The following is a 14,009-nucleotide window of genomic DNA, read 5'->3' on the forward strand; positions in this document are numbered from 1 at the left end:
TTAATTTATTTTTCAAATTACATCTATCTTGGAAAAATATATGCTTTGATTAGCTGGGATTTACCAAAATCTGCATTCTGTCACCAAAAAAAAAGAGCAACAATTTCCTATATTTATATATCATTCAGGATTTTCTCATAGATCACTGCATTTTCCAGACAAATCTTGGAAGAGGGAGAAAGGAAAAAGGATCAGAAAGTGACTATAGCCCAGCCTAAAGTAGGAAGGGAAGTTTGAATAGAGTCCATTAAAGCAGAATCTGAGACAGGAAAAAAAAATCCAGCAGAATCTTTTTTATTCTTGTCTCCTTTAGCAACTGCGGAGTTAAGAAGGAAGGAAAAAGATAATCGAGAGATTTTGTACATCGGGAAGAAGCTCTTTGTTCTTTTTCTCTCCCATGACTAAATGCTAAAGGTACCTGTTGCTCAGTGGCATTGTGTATTTCTGTCAACATCATGTTTGAACCCAGTGCAGTCTAATGCAACTCCATTAGTGACACAACATTTGAAATGTCAGGCCTGAATTTAGCCCTAAATAGAAGAGAAATCACACTTGCAAAGCAAGCAGTAAGCTTCCTTCTTTCTCATCCTCCCTTTCAGTAGTATGTGACCATACAAACACATCATTCCAGAAAGCCTCAAATAAATTTATTGGAGTTCATTTTTTAATTGTTATCTTTTATCTAATATACAGATTACCGTATTTCCCAATGTAGAGGAGTGTTTGGAATTGTAGAGGAATTTATTATTTATATTATTTATTATTGTAGAGGAATTTATTTTCCCTATTGTATCTATAAATGTTGAAATCCGTTAACTAATGTTAAACACTGTGTGTATTAAATAAATACAAATATTCAACCGCAAGACGCTATTATACAGAAATACTCCACTGCTATACTATGCTAAGTGAGGATAACATAGACTGATGGATATAAACGCAACAAAGCATCATTAAATCACTTTTAAATAATCAATTAACATGCAAATTAATGAGACAAGAACTCCTCAGAAGTACAGAAAAACACATTCCTCCAAATATTGAATTAGTTAAGAGCTGAAAATTATCATTTACAGAGCATAGACTCTTATATTAACTGCAAATTTCCTATAATTCTTCTCTTTCATTGCATCTATCTATTTTTGGAGCCTGACTAGTAGAGAGAGCCATAAGCTTCACTTTTTTCCACTCCTTCCAGATTACTGAAGTAGTGGAGGGCAAAAAATAAGGCATTTATCTTCAGAGAGGAGGCACTGGCTGCCAGCACAGGCTTCAGCTGCAGCGAGGGGAGAACCCCTATGGCTGCATCTGGACCCCCAGGTGGAGACCTGGCTTCACATATGAGATCTGGGTGGAAAAATTAATTCTGAGTAAAAAAAAAAAAAATATATATATATATATATATATATTTTAGAATTAATATATATATGCACTTGTATGCCAAAATATTTGATAGCCCTTATTCAAGTTCTGGACAAAGATTTTTAATTTTTTCCACTCCTGATTGTATCTCTGGGCTATTTCCAAGCCAACTATTGGGAATATGATTAATCTTGGCATCTCTCATTATAGAACAACAAGTCTTCTTTGACCTTAGATTTGTTATATGGGGAATAAAAGAGAATAAGGAAAAAGAAATAAGAAAAAAGGGGAAAATAAATACCTTTCTCCACCTTACCAGTCCTTTACCATTAGTAGATTTCTACAGTAGACATTTAATATCTCTTTCATGCAGTGTGTTAGCACTAATGGCACTACATATGATCCGTATTTATTGACTAGAGTTGCCCCCCCATAACTTTCCTTGAACTGGTTCTGAGATTTTGTCAGTTTTCCACTGGAAGTTACATCAGGCTCGCTCCTCTCTTTACATCTGTGAGTGGACTGCTCTTGCTCCTGATAGTGCCTCTCTACCCTGACATGGGGTGGAATGCCCTGCACGAAGGCCACACCATCGCTGATGAACTTTACTCCTTCACAGTCCATTTTCTTGCAATGTTCTGCGTTCAGTCTGCACTTTCAGTGAGATATGGCATCCAGTAAGATCATACCATAAATACATGAAATACTCTTTGTTTTCTTTCCTTTGTTTTGCTGTGTTTCACTGACTTTTAGAAGATGGAAAGAGGCTTCACATCCCTGTAGAGGCAGTGAAACACATGCAGTGGGTAGAAGAACTACTTTTGTATCTGTTCCTGTTGGTTGATTTTCCTTCCTACTCCATGAAGATTTCTGAGATGACAGCAATGAGAAACTCCTTTGAGCCTCCCTGGACCCCTTATGTTTGTAAACAGATAGTACAAGAAGTAGTGCCGTGGACTTAAGCCTCACTGGCTGAACTCCAGGATTGAGTGTAACATTTACAGTGGGGTTTGTCATTGGTATCACTGCTGGAATATAGATTAAAAAGAAAAAAAAAACCAGAATGTAACCCACATTGTATTTCTACGACTTAGGTGAGATGATACAGTGGAGAATACGTATATTTTTCACATTTAGCTAAAGCAATTTGCAGTCCCTTTCCACAGAAAAAATAGATCCCTTAAGTCTTAAGCAAATATTTCTCATCAAACAAACTTAATTTTTAATGGAGGCTCGGAGGTAAACAGCATAGCATTCAAAGCAGTAATTACTACTGATTAACTCAGGAGGCCTTCATCAATACATCAACCAACCCGATTTCAGTCAAAATCTGGGAACTTAACACCTCTTGAGACTTAATCAAAGTCATCCCCGATCCAACTGCATCATTTAAGGACATCTGTAAAGCATTTTTCTTCATGTGAATTTTATTGTCATTGCCTGAAACAATATTCCCTGAAACACTGGGGACACAATACTTTTTAACTGTGGGCATAGAACTGCGAGGGTCCTGCTTCCCTGAAAAGGGACCTCTCCTGTCTCCAATCACCGTATACACACTTCGATCCTCATACCCTCACCTATGAAGTGCAGCAAACGTGAAAAACTTATTGCGAGAGAACTTGTGAAGCAGGTAAACAAATACAGGAGAGAAATTCAATATATAAGGTTATTTTAAAGGGGCACTGATCTTTCCATGTTTCAACTGTGCAGGAAGCCGAGAAAGATTGAAGTCCGTGGCCTTGTGCTGACAACGCATCAAAAACAGAGGAGCGCAAAAGTAAATGAAAACATTACAATAAGTACACCCATGCATTCCACAGGGGGGAAAAAAATCAGGTATAATATAGAAACACAGATGATTTCACTACACCTAAGACACATCTATCTACAAATCTTCTCCCCAGCACTGACAATGAAAATCTGTCTCCTTTTTCTTATGGGTTTGTTCAACCAGCTTGAGCAAAAGAACGCACCTACTGTGCCTCAGTTACTGAACAGAAAATTGTAAGCCAAAATGTGACTTTTATTCTATTACAACTTACAATTAGGTAATCTACAAAATTATTTTCCTTCACCTTCAAGGAGGTTCTGTTACGTGGTTTGGTGTTATTTTGTGTCCTAGTCATAGCCCGACCGAAGGGAAATGCAGCATCAAAGTTATTGTAACAGCACTTTTCCTTCAAGTATATTAACACTGATGAATTGGCAGATTCCAAATACTTCGCTTGGACCTATCTTAGCTTGGACCTATCTTTTATACAATATTGCCCTCTATGGGAGCACAGGATATAACAGGTTTGAAATAAGTATGTTGCTGTTGTTTTGTCCTATTAACTTTTTTTTACTATTACATCTACTAGCTTAAAAGACTTTTCTTTTCCACTTAAAAGCTTTATGCCATCAGGAAAATCAACTTACTACCCCCTCATCATTTCATGCACTTCTTTCTAACCTACATACCCTATTGTAACAAATATCTCTCTTATTGGTGCTTAGCTTTTACATGATAATTCCAGTTCACAGAGTCACTGCTTATAGTGTTTGCCTTTCTGCCATGCCACGCTTTAAAAAGAAAACAAACCTTAAATCAAAATGCACACAATCCAGCAGGATAAGCAGGCAAACAACATTTTGAATGTTATTTCTAAAGCGCCTAGAGATCTTCAGAGAGCAGAGAGGCAACTCCAAAGCATCATTACAGAGAGAAACAGATACTCTCCAATCTAAGTTGTTGAGCATGAGTAGCATGAAAAGAGAAGGAATGAGCATGGTAATGGCTTAGTCAAGTATCAAGAGTTTATTCACTTGGAGTGCTCTCACTCTCGATTACTCCATCTGTGTTTTTCTTTGATCATTTTAATTAAGTCACCTTTATTTTCTTTCCATGAGAAAAAAAATATTTTTAAAAGGAATCTTATTCCAAAGATGATTGTGTGAAGAATGACGATCACTGTGCATTGTTCACACTGAACAATACTGCGTATTCCCAGAAAAGTACTCCTTCTGTTGCCCACCTGATTTGAGAGGGCAGTACCGAAAGTCAGAAAATCCTACCGCAAGAAAAATGAATTGATAGCAGATAGACATTAAAAGCATATTAAAATCTTATTAACTCTGTTCTCCTTACAGACACTGCAGAGAGATTTCACATTTCCAGAGTCAGTCAGTGCAAAATAAATATAAAATCATGATGTTGATTGCCTTTGTCAGACCACAGTTCCTTGAAGTATGTTACTTTTCCTTCTATTGAATCCAGGTTTGTGTGGGGTTTTTTTTCATGTTGAGACACAGCATAGTTGTGACAGTCTAAAAATAGACTGTCAGAGGGAATACTCCCATCTTCCCATTTTAGGGCGGTGTGTCACATTTCATGGACTGAGGTAGCTTTTTTAAAGAAGTGCATGTTGCGTCCCACAAGGAATGAAGAGACCATTCCAAAATTATACCAGTATCAACTAGGGCTTCTGCCAAATTGGAGAGGATGCCAAGATCCCAGCAGAGTTTTGAAAGCCTTCATACTGAAAGTGTTTCCACAATGAACCCCTAACGGTTATTGTAACATGAAAACGTTGGACCCAGAGTACTTCTTTTACTTACACAATTAATCCCACTCAAGCTAACAGAGGTATTCATCTTAGGGAGGCAAACGTGTTCACACAACTGAAGACAAACACAATTCCTTAAAACAAAAGGCTGCGCAACACATTCTGGAGACCTTTCAAGTACAGAACTTTCATAGTAGCATAGAACCTTTCAGGTTAGAGAAGACCTCTACAATCATTGAGTCCAACCCTTAACCTAATGCCACCAAGTCCACCACTAAACCACGTCCCTAAGATCACATCTTCACCTCTTATAAATGGAATGGTGACTCCACCACTTTCTGGGATAAGCACACCCATATTTCTGGGAAAGACAAGAATCTGACAAAAACACCTCCCCCTGTCACGAAGTGAGGGTGTCATCAGAACTAAGCACGATGTGAAAAGAAGAGGGAAAATAACAATCGCTATGAGTAAATCAGTCTACGTAAAAGAGGTGATACAAAGCATCGTGGACCTGGTTCAGAGCAGTGGCAATTTGCAAAGGAGAAAAGCACAGAAGAGAACAGAAACCGATTTACAAAACACTTGTTCAACATCAAGATGTCCCACACCAGGCTAAGCATTAGCAGAATTAGCTCAAATGCATGAGATCTCATCCCGCAGGACTGAATGAATCCAAAACCACCAAATGATAATAGGATTATCTAAGATAAAAGAAACTTGCTAAGAAGTGAAACAAAACACTCTGCACGACCAGATCCATTTATTACAATAATGGTAGAATACCAGTTTGAAGGTGGTTTAGTAACGGATTTTTCACTTTGAGGTGGTTTTTAAGTTTCAAATTAGGGTTCATAAAAAGCTGTGCTTGTGAGAGCTAACCCAAGAAAAAAGTCATCCTCGGAATGTAATGGAAGCTTGATATCTAGATTGCAGGGACAGAAAAGTAAAAAGAGAAAGATAAATGCTCTTTGTAGTTACTCCTTTGAAAATATCATTCCTGCTTTCACCTTTTATTCAACAGTGGATTAGAGCATTTAAAGAGCCTCTGTAGACATGTTAAAGGGGACTCCCATTGGAGCTATGGTCTAATTAAGCTACTTTATGAATCCTTCCACGGTTTTAATAACTCAAATAAAAAAAAAATAAAAAATCACTTAATACATTAAACCAAGAGTTCAAGCTTCTTAGTTTTTGATAAGCAAGGAATATATGCCTAGTTTTAAGATCTGTACACTATCGGTTCTTTGTGATAATGGGTTTGCCAACAGTTGGTTTGGATTCCTCTTTTTTAGAAGCTACCTTCCTCCACGCATCTTACGAGCCCCGCTATAGCTTCACTGTTTATACTGTTCATTCTCTCACACGGGCTGTTAGACACTGGATCCTCAAAGAATTTATCTGAGGTGCGGACTTGCTGCTTTGTCCATCAGGAAAATAAAATAATGCAGCGGTGCAACTCTGTTACAGCTCCCTTACTTACCAAGCCACCAAAGCTCAGATATGGAGCTGGCACATGGCAAGCGAATGTTGATATTACACAGAGATAATTGTTCTCATGGTCTCAGGTGTGACAGAGTAGCAAGAATGAATTACCTCTTTCTTCTCCAAAATAATGCCACAATCTGATACATAACTGTTCCTTAAAATGTGAGGGGAAAGGGAAGAAGGGAGGTGGATGAGTATTACTCCCCAACAGCCAAGTTGCAGACCTTTCCTTCAAGCATATCCTGGTTTTCTCCCTTAGTGCTATCTTTTTCCAAAAATAGCTCCACCACATCTATACTCGGAGAAAGCAAAAAGGCTTAAAGGAGAGCGACACAGCAGGGACTAATCCCTTCACACCAGCAGTGTCACCTGGTCTCTTAGGTTGTCACCTTCCCCTACTGGAGGCAGGGTGGAATTAAGCAAATTTTGCCCATCCCTCATCACAGTGCACACTTGACAAGCCAAAGGGTGTTCGTTTCATTTTACGGAAATCATAAACCAGTGCAGATCATGGTGGGCTCCCTGGAGATCATCAGGAGATAATAATTAAGTCTGTGAAGGTTCATGTCTGAGGAAACTACTACACACTATTCTTGTAAGGAGTTCCTCAAGCTGCTGTAAAGCAATGCTGTACAAAGAGCGTCACCCACTGAAATAGGTCACTTCTCCAGCCCAAACATGAATTGTGGATGGGCACTGGAGAACAACACTTCTGTTTGCAGTACTGGGGATGAAAGAAACTGTCTGACAATACCCTGTGAAGGATAACCTTCATGAGTCACACAGGAGAAAGAAATACAATCAATGATTCTTCATATCTCCACAGAAAGGGAAAATAGGAGTGCTATCAGAGCTTCTAGAGCAACAAACGCCCGTTTTGTGATGGTTTACAACACAGCGGAGGGAGCAGCAAGCTTTGCTGAGCAAGGCAATTGGATCAATTGGACCTGCTTTCAGTCTAGGTTTTGTGAAGATTTACAAATATAGACTAAATTCCTTTTCAGCAGGGAGGTCACAAGAACGCTTTTCACGAAAGGAGACCAAATGAGAAACAGCTCCTGTACGTTGCTAAGGTGTTACAGCAGCAAAACCAAATCACGAGGGGCGGAGCAGAACATAAGCCTTCTCTGGTGTTTCATTCTCCTCCTTCTCGTTCAAGTGTGGCCCTTCTAAGTTCCAGTCCCATTTACTCCCCATGAGCTTTCTGCTGACTTCAGGCCAAAGTTGAAGCCAGGGAGGATTCTATAAGGAAAACTGTGGGAAAGATCCCAAAAGGCTTTACAGTTACACAAGGACACGCCTCTCTGTTACACAACGTGAACTCTTGTCTCAGTGTTGCAGTGAGCTGAAAACTTGGGAAGTAGTGACACAGATCAGACTGGTGATTAACCAGAACAAAATCCCCTTTTTGCTATGATAGTATCTCGATAACTACTCAAATAGACCAGACTTCATGGTTTTATACCTGAGTAAGCACTTAAGACATAAAATAGTAATGTAATTAAAGATGTGGAGTAGCTTTAATGCTAGAATGTAATGGATGTATGTTGGTTTAAGATACTTCAACATTAGTTTATGTCAACACGGTCTCTGAAACTAATACATCCATAGCCTCACAAGAATGAAAACTCACCAGTATATCGAAGATAAAGGTCATTACAGAACTGGTATGCACGGATTTGCCTTTATCATTTGCAGAAGTGTGCTCAACCATAAACAGGGGAGGATAATAGAAGCTGAAGAGAAACTGCGTAGCTGGAGAAAATCAGAAGTCAGAGAGTCTAGTTCATATTTTTTGTATATTTTTTTTATTTTACTTCTCGGACTGCATCATTTTTGCTGTTGATGTTGTTTGAAAACAGTGTTTCATGCTTAAGTGGACTACTAGCAGCATGTTCTCCTCTGCCATTTGGGAAATAAGAATAACCCGTGATGAGGCAGGCACTTTCAGTAGGAGACATGAATGCCTTAACTGTGTTGTGATGCGTGAAATGGCTCCAAGTGTATCTATATTTCATCCCTACATTTCTGTGTATATAAAGCCTCTAACATATTTTAAGTCAGAGCCAAAATATTCAGATTTAAAAACCAAACAACTTAAGACATCAAAACCACCAAACAGGCTTTCCTTAATGAAATATACGTTGGATACTCTAAAAAAAATTAAAAGCACACATTCTTGCATACCTTTATGTTTCTTGCACTTTTGATGTGAGTGTAATTAAGTTCTGCATATCTCGAGGAGCTGCTAGAGAATTAGAGACTAATCTATAACTCTTATAAGTTGTCACAGTTTCACTGAAATCAACGGATGTTTTGACAATTCGTACCCGCTGAGGAACCGCTCTGTGCGGTTAATGAAAGGCACAACGTTGTTTAATTACAGGGAAGTTCATAAGAAGCCACCACAACTCAAGTAAAAGCTGTTCCTTTGATCGATAGTCATTTTCTGTTCTTTTAAACTCATTATGAACTTAAGTGTCGAAAGCCATATTTCTTTCAATAAAGATTGTAAGGATGTCTTTAGCTGAGGGAGACAGTTAAGTGTATTACAGTTAATTTTGAAGCATGGCCTTCCTGCTGCAAGGTGAGTCTAGACAGAAGTAGGGAGTACCTACTAAACTGCGAGAATCATGATTTTATACTTCATAGGGTGCTGTGAAGATAAATACATTAAAAATACCTGTGCAGGCATTGGAGTGATTATACAGTACTTAGAATAGATAACTATGAGCATTAGAGACTGGATTTAAGCATCTAAAGAGGAGAAGGATGCTGACTATCCAGCAGTTGCCTTTAGTGTGAATAAAGATATGCCTTAAAAAAATCGGATGTAAAATCTTGTTAACTCATAGAGCACTAAGCAGAGAGTCTATGTGAAAGCATTAGGTTTAAGAAATTAAGCATTCGTATGTTTTGTAATGTGTGTAAACTCCAAGAGAATTTGGACTGAACAAAGCAACGTTTCCACTAGAGAGTTTGAAGAACTAATATAGCAAAGCAACTAAAGCAAGCAAAACACTTCCAACAAACCTGCAGTTATAAAACCAAAAACCCAAAAAGTCACGCTTCGGAGAGTTAATACCAGTTAGGGGCAAAGTACTTATAGGTTTCTCTTATAAGTTTTGAATTACTGAGACAGGAGGACTACATGGTTGTGATTGCCTACCTATGGGGGGGGGGGGGATATATATTTTTATATATATATTTTATATATATATAAATATATAGATATTTTTATATGTATTTATATATTTATATTTATATTATATTTATATCTATATATATAATATAAATATTATATAATTGTTTGGGTTGGAAGGGATGTTAAAGATCATCTAATTCCAACCCTCCTGCCATGGGCAGGGACACCTCCCACTGGATCAGGGGCTCCAAGCCCCGTCCAACCTGACCTTGAACACCTCCAGGGATGGAGCAGCCACAGCTTCTGTGGGCAACCTGGGCCAGGGCCTCACCACTCTCGTAGTGAAGAAATTCCTCCTTATATCTAGTCTAAATCTGCCCCTCTCCAGTTCATACCCATTGCCCCCCGTCCTATCACTAAATGCCTTTTTATAAAGTCCCTCCCCAGCTTTTTTATAGCCTCTTCTGGTAGTGGAAGGTCGCTATAAGTTCTCCAGGTAACGTATAATCTGTGCTGCAGGCAAGATCCAGAAAAGCACACATCCTGGGGCAAAGATTTCAGCATAAACGCGGTACACTCTCAATACGATTATTTCTAACTAGGTTTTCCCTTCTTTTCCTCTTTCTTTCCACCCATACTTCATTTCTGTTTCTTGTTGTCCTGCATGTTTTCTTGTACATTTTCCCTAAAGCAGAACATGAGAATCGTATCATGATTGGAAGGACATTCTGGGTGACTCAAGTGCATTTCTGTGCGAGCAAGAAGAGTCCAATTCTTGCTAAGACCCAAAAGAGAGAGAAATGAAAATTCAAATTGTACTGCCTTTTCCCCAAGGGTTGGTGTGCTCTTTTTGTTACATAAAGAGAGTTGGAGCAATTCTGCTAACCGATTTCCGTATATTTCTAATAAGGGGAAAATCTAGCATAGCAAGTCGCCTGATTCTCTAGTTAAATGTATCGCTAACAAAGCAAACAGATATCGCGGCAGCGTGAATCAACAGCCATACTGCTTCACGTTGAATTCATCTGGCACCACATGCTCTTAAACCAAGGATTTAAGTTCAAAGAATGACTGCAGCATCTGAATTAAAATACAGTCTCGACGTTATGTGTAACCACTTGGCCAATAGCCCGCCTTGGGAACATCTGCAGTAGCGGCTTCAAAGGGATGGACTGATGCTCCCACACATCTGGCGGCAGCTGAGAGCCATCTCGCAGCACGCTTGCACCCCACAGGCAAACCCTTCTGCTCACAGGGATGTTACAGTGCTTGGAGCACAGCTAGGAGTCAAACGCAGGAGCAGAAAGAGGAACAAAGCAACTGGACTTTTTCTTCTCACACCATCAGGTTAGTAAGAGGAAGCTCTCACATTTTGTTGCGGGTTCCCACCAACTGCACCAGAAGTCTTCCTTATGCTGGGAAAGGACTCTCTCGCTTGACTGGGAGGTTTTAGTTTACAGCCTGTCTTAAGCTCTGTTGTTGCACCCTGGATGCAAGGAGGTACCCACTTGCCACCCAGCTGCAACGAGAACCCCACACCCAAACTTCACAATAACCTTTGGAAAACAAATCCAAAATCCAGAGACAGCCATAGGTGTAAGGCATTTTTAAAAGACCCCCCCGGCGAATGCTTTGTAATTAGAAAATGCAGGAAATGACTCAGACATACTTTGAATTATAATTTTCCCTCAGTTTCTCATTTAGCCAGAAGGAATAAATTAGTCCCCAGTTAGGAATATCTACCATCTTTGAAACACGGTTATTCACAGAGAGGAAATAGCTCTTCACATAGAAGGTCCCAGCTGAAGAATGTAAATGGCAAACTGCATGGAACACCATTTATTTACACTATTTTGGAAACATGAAAGGTTGAGCTGCCCCTCCTATGATTCAAATCTGAGTTTACAGCATCATTCATCATCTCGGAATGGGTTTGTTCCAGTCTCCTTGAACAAAACTATTTTCTCCTCACATTTGCCGCACCGAATTGGCTGAATTTCAATTCCAAGGTGTATCGTACAAAGAACGGTTTTGGAGTGAAAGGTGTCAAGCCGGCAAAAACTGAAAATTAGATTGGTATAAAATCTAATTCTTTTAATATAGAAAGCGTTCAGGTTTTCCTCTGTAATATAATTTAAAGTCGCATAACAATGATGTTTCTTGGCTATGGATGTAGGTTTCATCTCTAGCTGGATGAGATAAAGGATTTTAATAAGAAATTATGCAACAAATAGGTGGAATTTGTGTCTGGTACAGTAGGAAAACACTTTGCACCTCCGAGCACTGCACGCTTGCTGGGATCTACCCAGAGGTGGTGTCACCGAGATCATTTGTAACCAACTTGCTGGATGACCTCTGCTTGATTTTGGTCAGGCATTAAAATCCACCTTGTGTTGTCCCAGGTGATCCTATCAGTGACCCAACAGGAGCAGGCACCACAAAGTCTTCTAACATTGTGATTTTCTTGAGTTTCCTTTAGCAGCCGGGGATGGGGGGGGGAGAGGGGAGGGGAGTCAGGAGTTCATACATTCTCCTGCCGGAAAACGACTCTTTCAACTTTTCCTTTCTGCCCTGGCTTTCAGTTTTAGGCTCCAGGTGTACAAATGGGAGGCTCCTAGCGGCGTTTCCCCCCCACGTTCGGGGCGGGCAGGAAGGGGGGAGGTGGTCCAGCCGCACAATGACAGATTATGCAAATCCTCTCCGGAGCATCTAATCGATCCCGGCGGTGGCAGAGGAACGCGCCTCGTCTCCGAATTAGCCTCGTTCGCCGCGTCCTGGCGTGAAGCATCATTCATCCCCCCCCCAACCCCCGCGGCTGGAATGACATCAGAGCATCCCCGAGCCCTTGAAAGTCTGGGGGCTGATTAGCCGGAGAAATCGTCCTCTTCTGCCAATCCCCACCCCGCAAAGCCGCCTCGGCGCTGGTGTGGAGAGGAGGGAGCGGCAGGCGGACGGTATCGGGGTGATTCAATAGTTCCCGCAGCCTTGTGGCCGCAGCCCCGCTGCCATCCCCGCGTCCATCCAAGGAGGGAGCCGCCTTTGTAACCGTGTGCTGAACGGAGGTTGGAATCCTTCCAGCCGGCTGCTCGCTTGGAAAAGGACGGTCTGTGTATCAATGAGATGTGACGGTGGAGTGCAGTCAGCGGGGCTGGAGCAAGAGGAGCCTTCCCGGGATGCCGCTCAGGCAGCTGTTATCCATCGAAAACTCTCCTTAGTTTACCCGGAGCCGCGTGAAGAGATTTGGATAGCAGATGCCCGTCTCTCCTGCACGCTAGGAAGAGAAATTCTCCTCTAGGTAAGCTCCTCGGGTTCCGCACCTATCGCTCCCTTAGCCTATACTTCTGAGTACGCGTGGGTGGGGATGTATAGACGGTGCCTGAGCTCAGAGGCAGCAAAACAGCTCCCGAGCAGCGATCGCCTCCACATGGGGTGTAAAACGCTTTGCCTAGAACCTAATTGTGCCTACCGAGTACTTCGGAAAGCTGCCCGGAGCCTGGCAAGGAAAGGGATGATCTGAAAGTTTGAGATGGTCCTCGCGGCGCCGGTGCGACCGAAGTGTGCCCTGAGGGGAAGGGGCTGTCGGGATGCGGAGGTGAAAGGCGCACAACTCCGAGCGTGGGAAGTTGTGTGAAGGAAAGAGACGCTAGGGTGGCTGTTCTCCTTTAGTCTGCTCCATAGGCTCTGCTTTTATTTGCTACCATTCCGCAAAGTTAAGCAAAACTAGTGCATTACAATGACAATGCTTTCCACGGACAAATAGTAAACGCGTACTATTCAAAGTAAGAGTAACTGTACTCTGAGGAAGCCAAGACCTGCAGATCTGCTCACTTTCAGCTCTGCGATAGCCAAACAACACACCTCAGCAACAGTATTTTTCTCTCTAAAATGAGCGTGGCCATCCGTAGTGTGGGAGCCAGGGATGTTTCGGGTCCTGAGAGGTAACCTGGAGCCATCGGTCCTTGCTCTCCAGGTGCCTACAGAGCCAGAGCACAGAGGCAGCACAGCGTTTTTATCCTACAGCTGACACACGGGCTCCAAGTCATTGTTGCTGGGAATAAACACTCAGAGGAGAAATGTTTAGAGGTGAATAAGTCTCTTCCCACAAGCACTACTCTAATGTAACCGCACATACCTACCAAACCCCACGCTCATTAAGTTCCTTATTCCCCAGGGAATTTACCCTATCAATTTTTTTTTACTAACTTCTGCAGCTCTTGATCACATCGACCGGACTCCCTCTCCGTGAATCGATGCCGCAGAACCTGGCCTACCCCTGTACCGCCTTATTCTGCCTTTTCTACCTCTGAATGTCATCACAGCAAAAGATAAAAAGACAAAGATGTCATTTTTGCCCTGTTCCCTCCGGCAGTTTTCAATTATGATCCTCCTGCTATAGGATGTTCAGCTTATGGAATAACAGCAGAATCTCCTTGTTTGTGAAGTTTAAAGAGTTGGCCATGCTGACA

At 41.2% G+C, this 14,009-nt stretch overlaps 1 protein-coding gene across 2 annotated transcripts in view; it reads left to right on the forward strand.

Annotated features, from left to right (window-relative positions):
- Window positions 1-14,009, forward strand: part of NDST4 (N-deacetylase and N-sulfotransferase 4) — a 152,039-nt gene that overhangs the window by 36,025 nt on the left and 102,005 nt on the right. Inside the window, exons 1-2 of one of the 2 annotated variants that reach the window (XM_054065801.1) lie at window positions 9,890-10,890; window positions 12,126-12,838. The gene's annotated coding sequence lies outside the window, so the exon portion shown is untranslated. Of the gene's footprint in view, window positions 1-9,889; window positions 10,891-12,125; window positions 12,839-14,009 lie in introns of those variants that run through there. The other variant, XM_054065802.1, reaches the window with a different exon arrangement.

The sequence above is a fragment of the Cuculus canorus genome, chromosome 4 (genome assembly GCF_017976375.1).
Source record: "Cuculus canorus isolate bCucCan1 chromosome 4, bCucCan1.pri, whole genome shotgun sequence".
Lineage (NCBI taxonomy): Eukaryota > Metazoa > Chordata > Aves > Cuculiformes > Cuculidae > Cuculus > Cuculus canorus.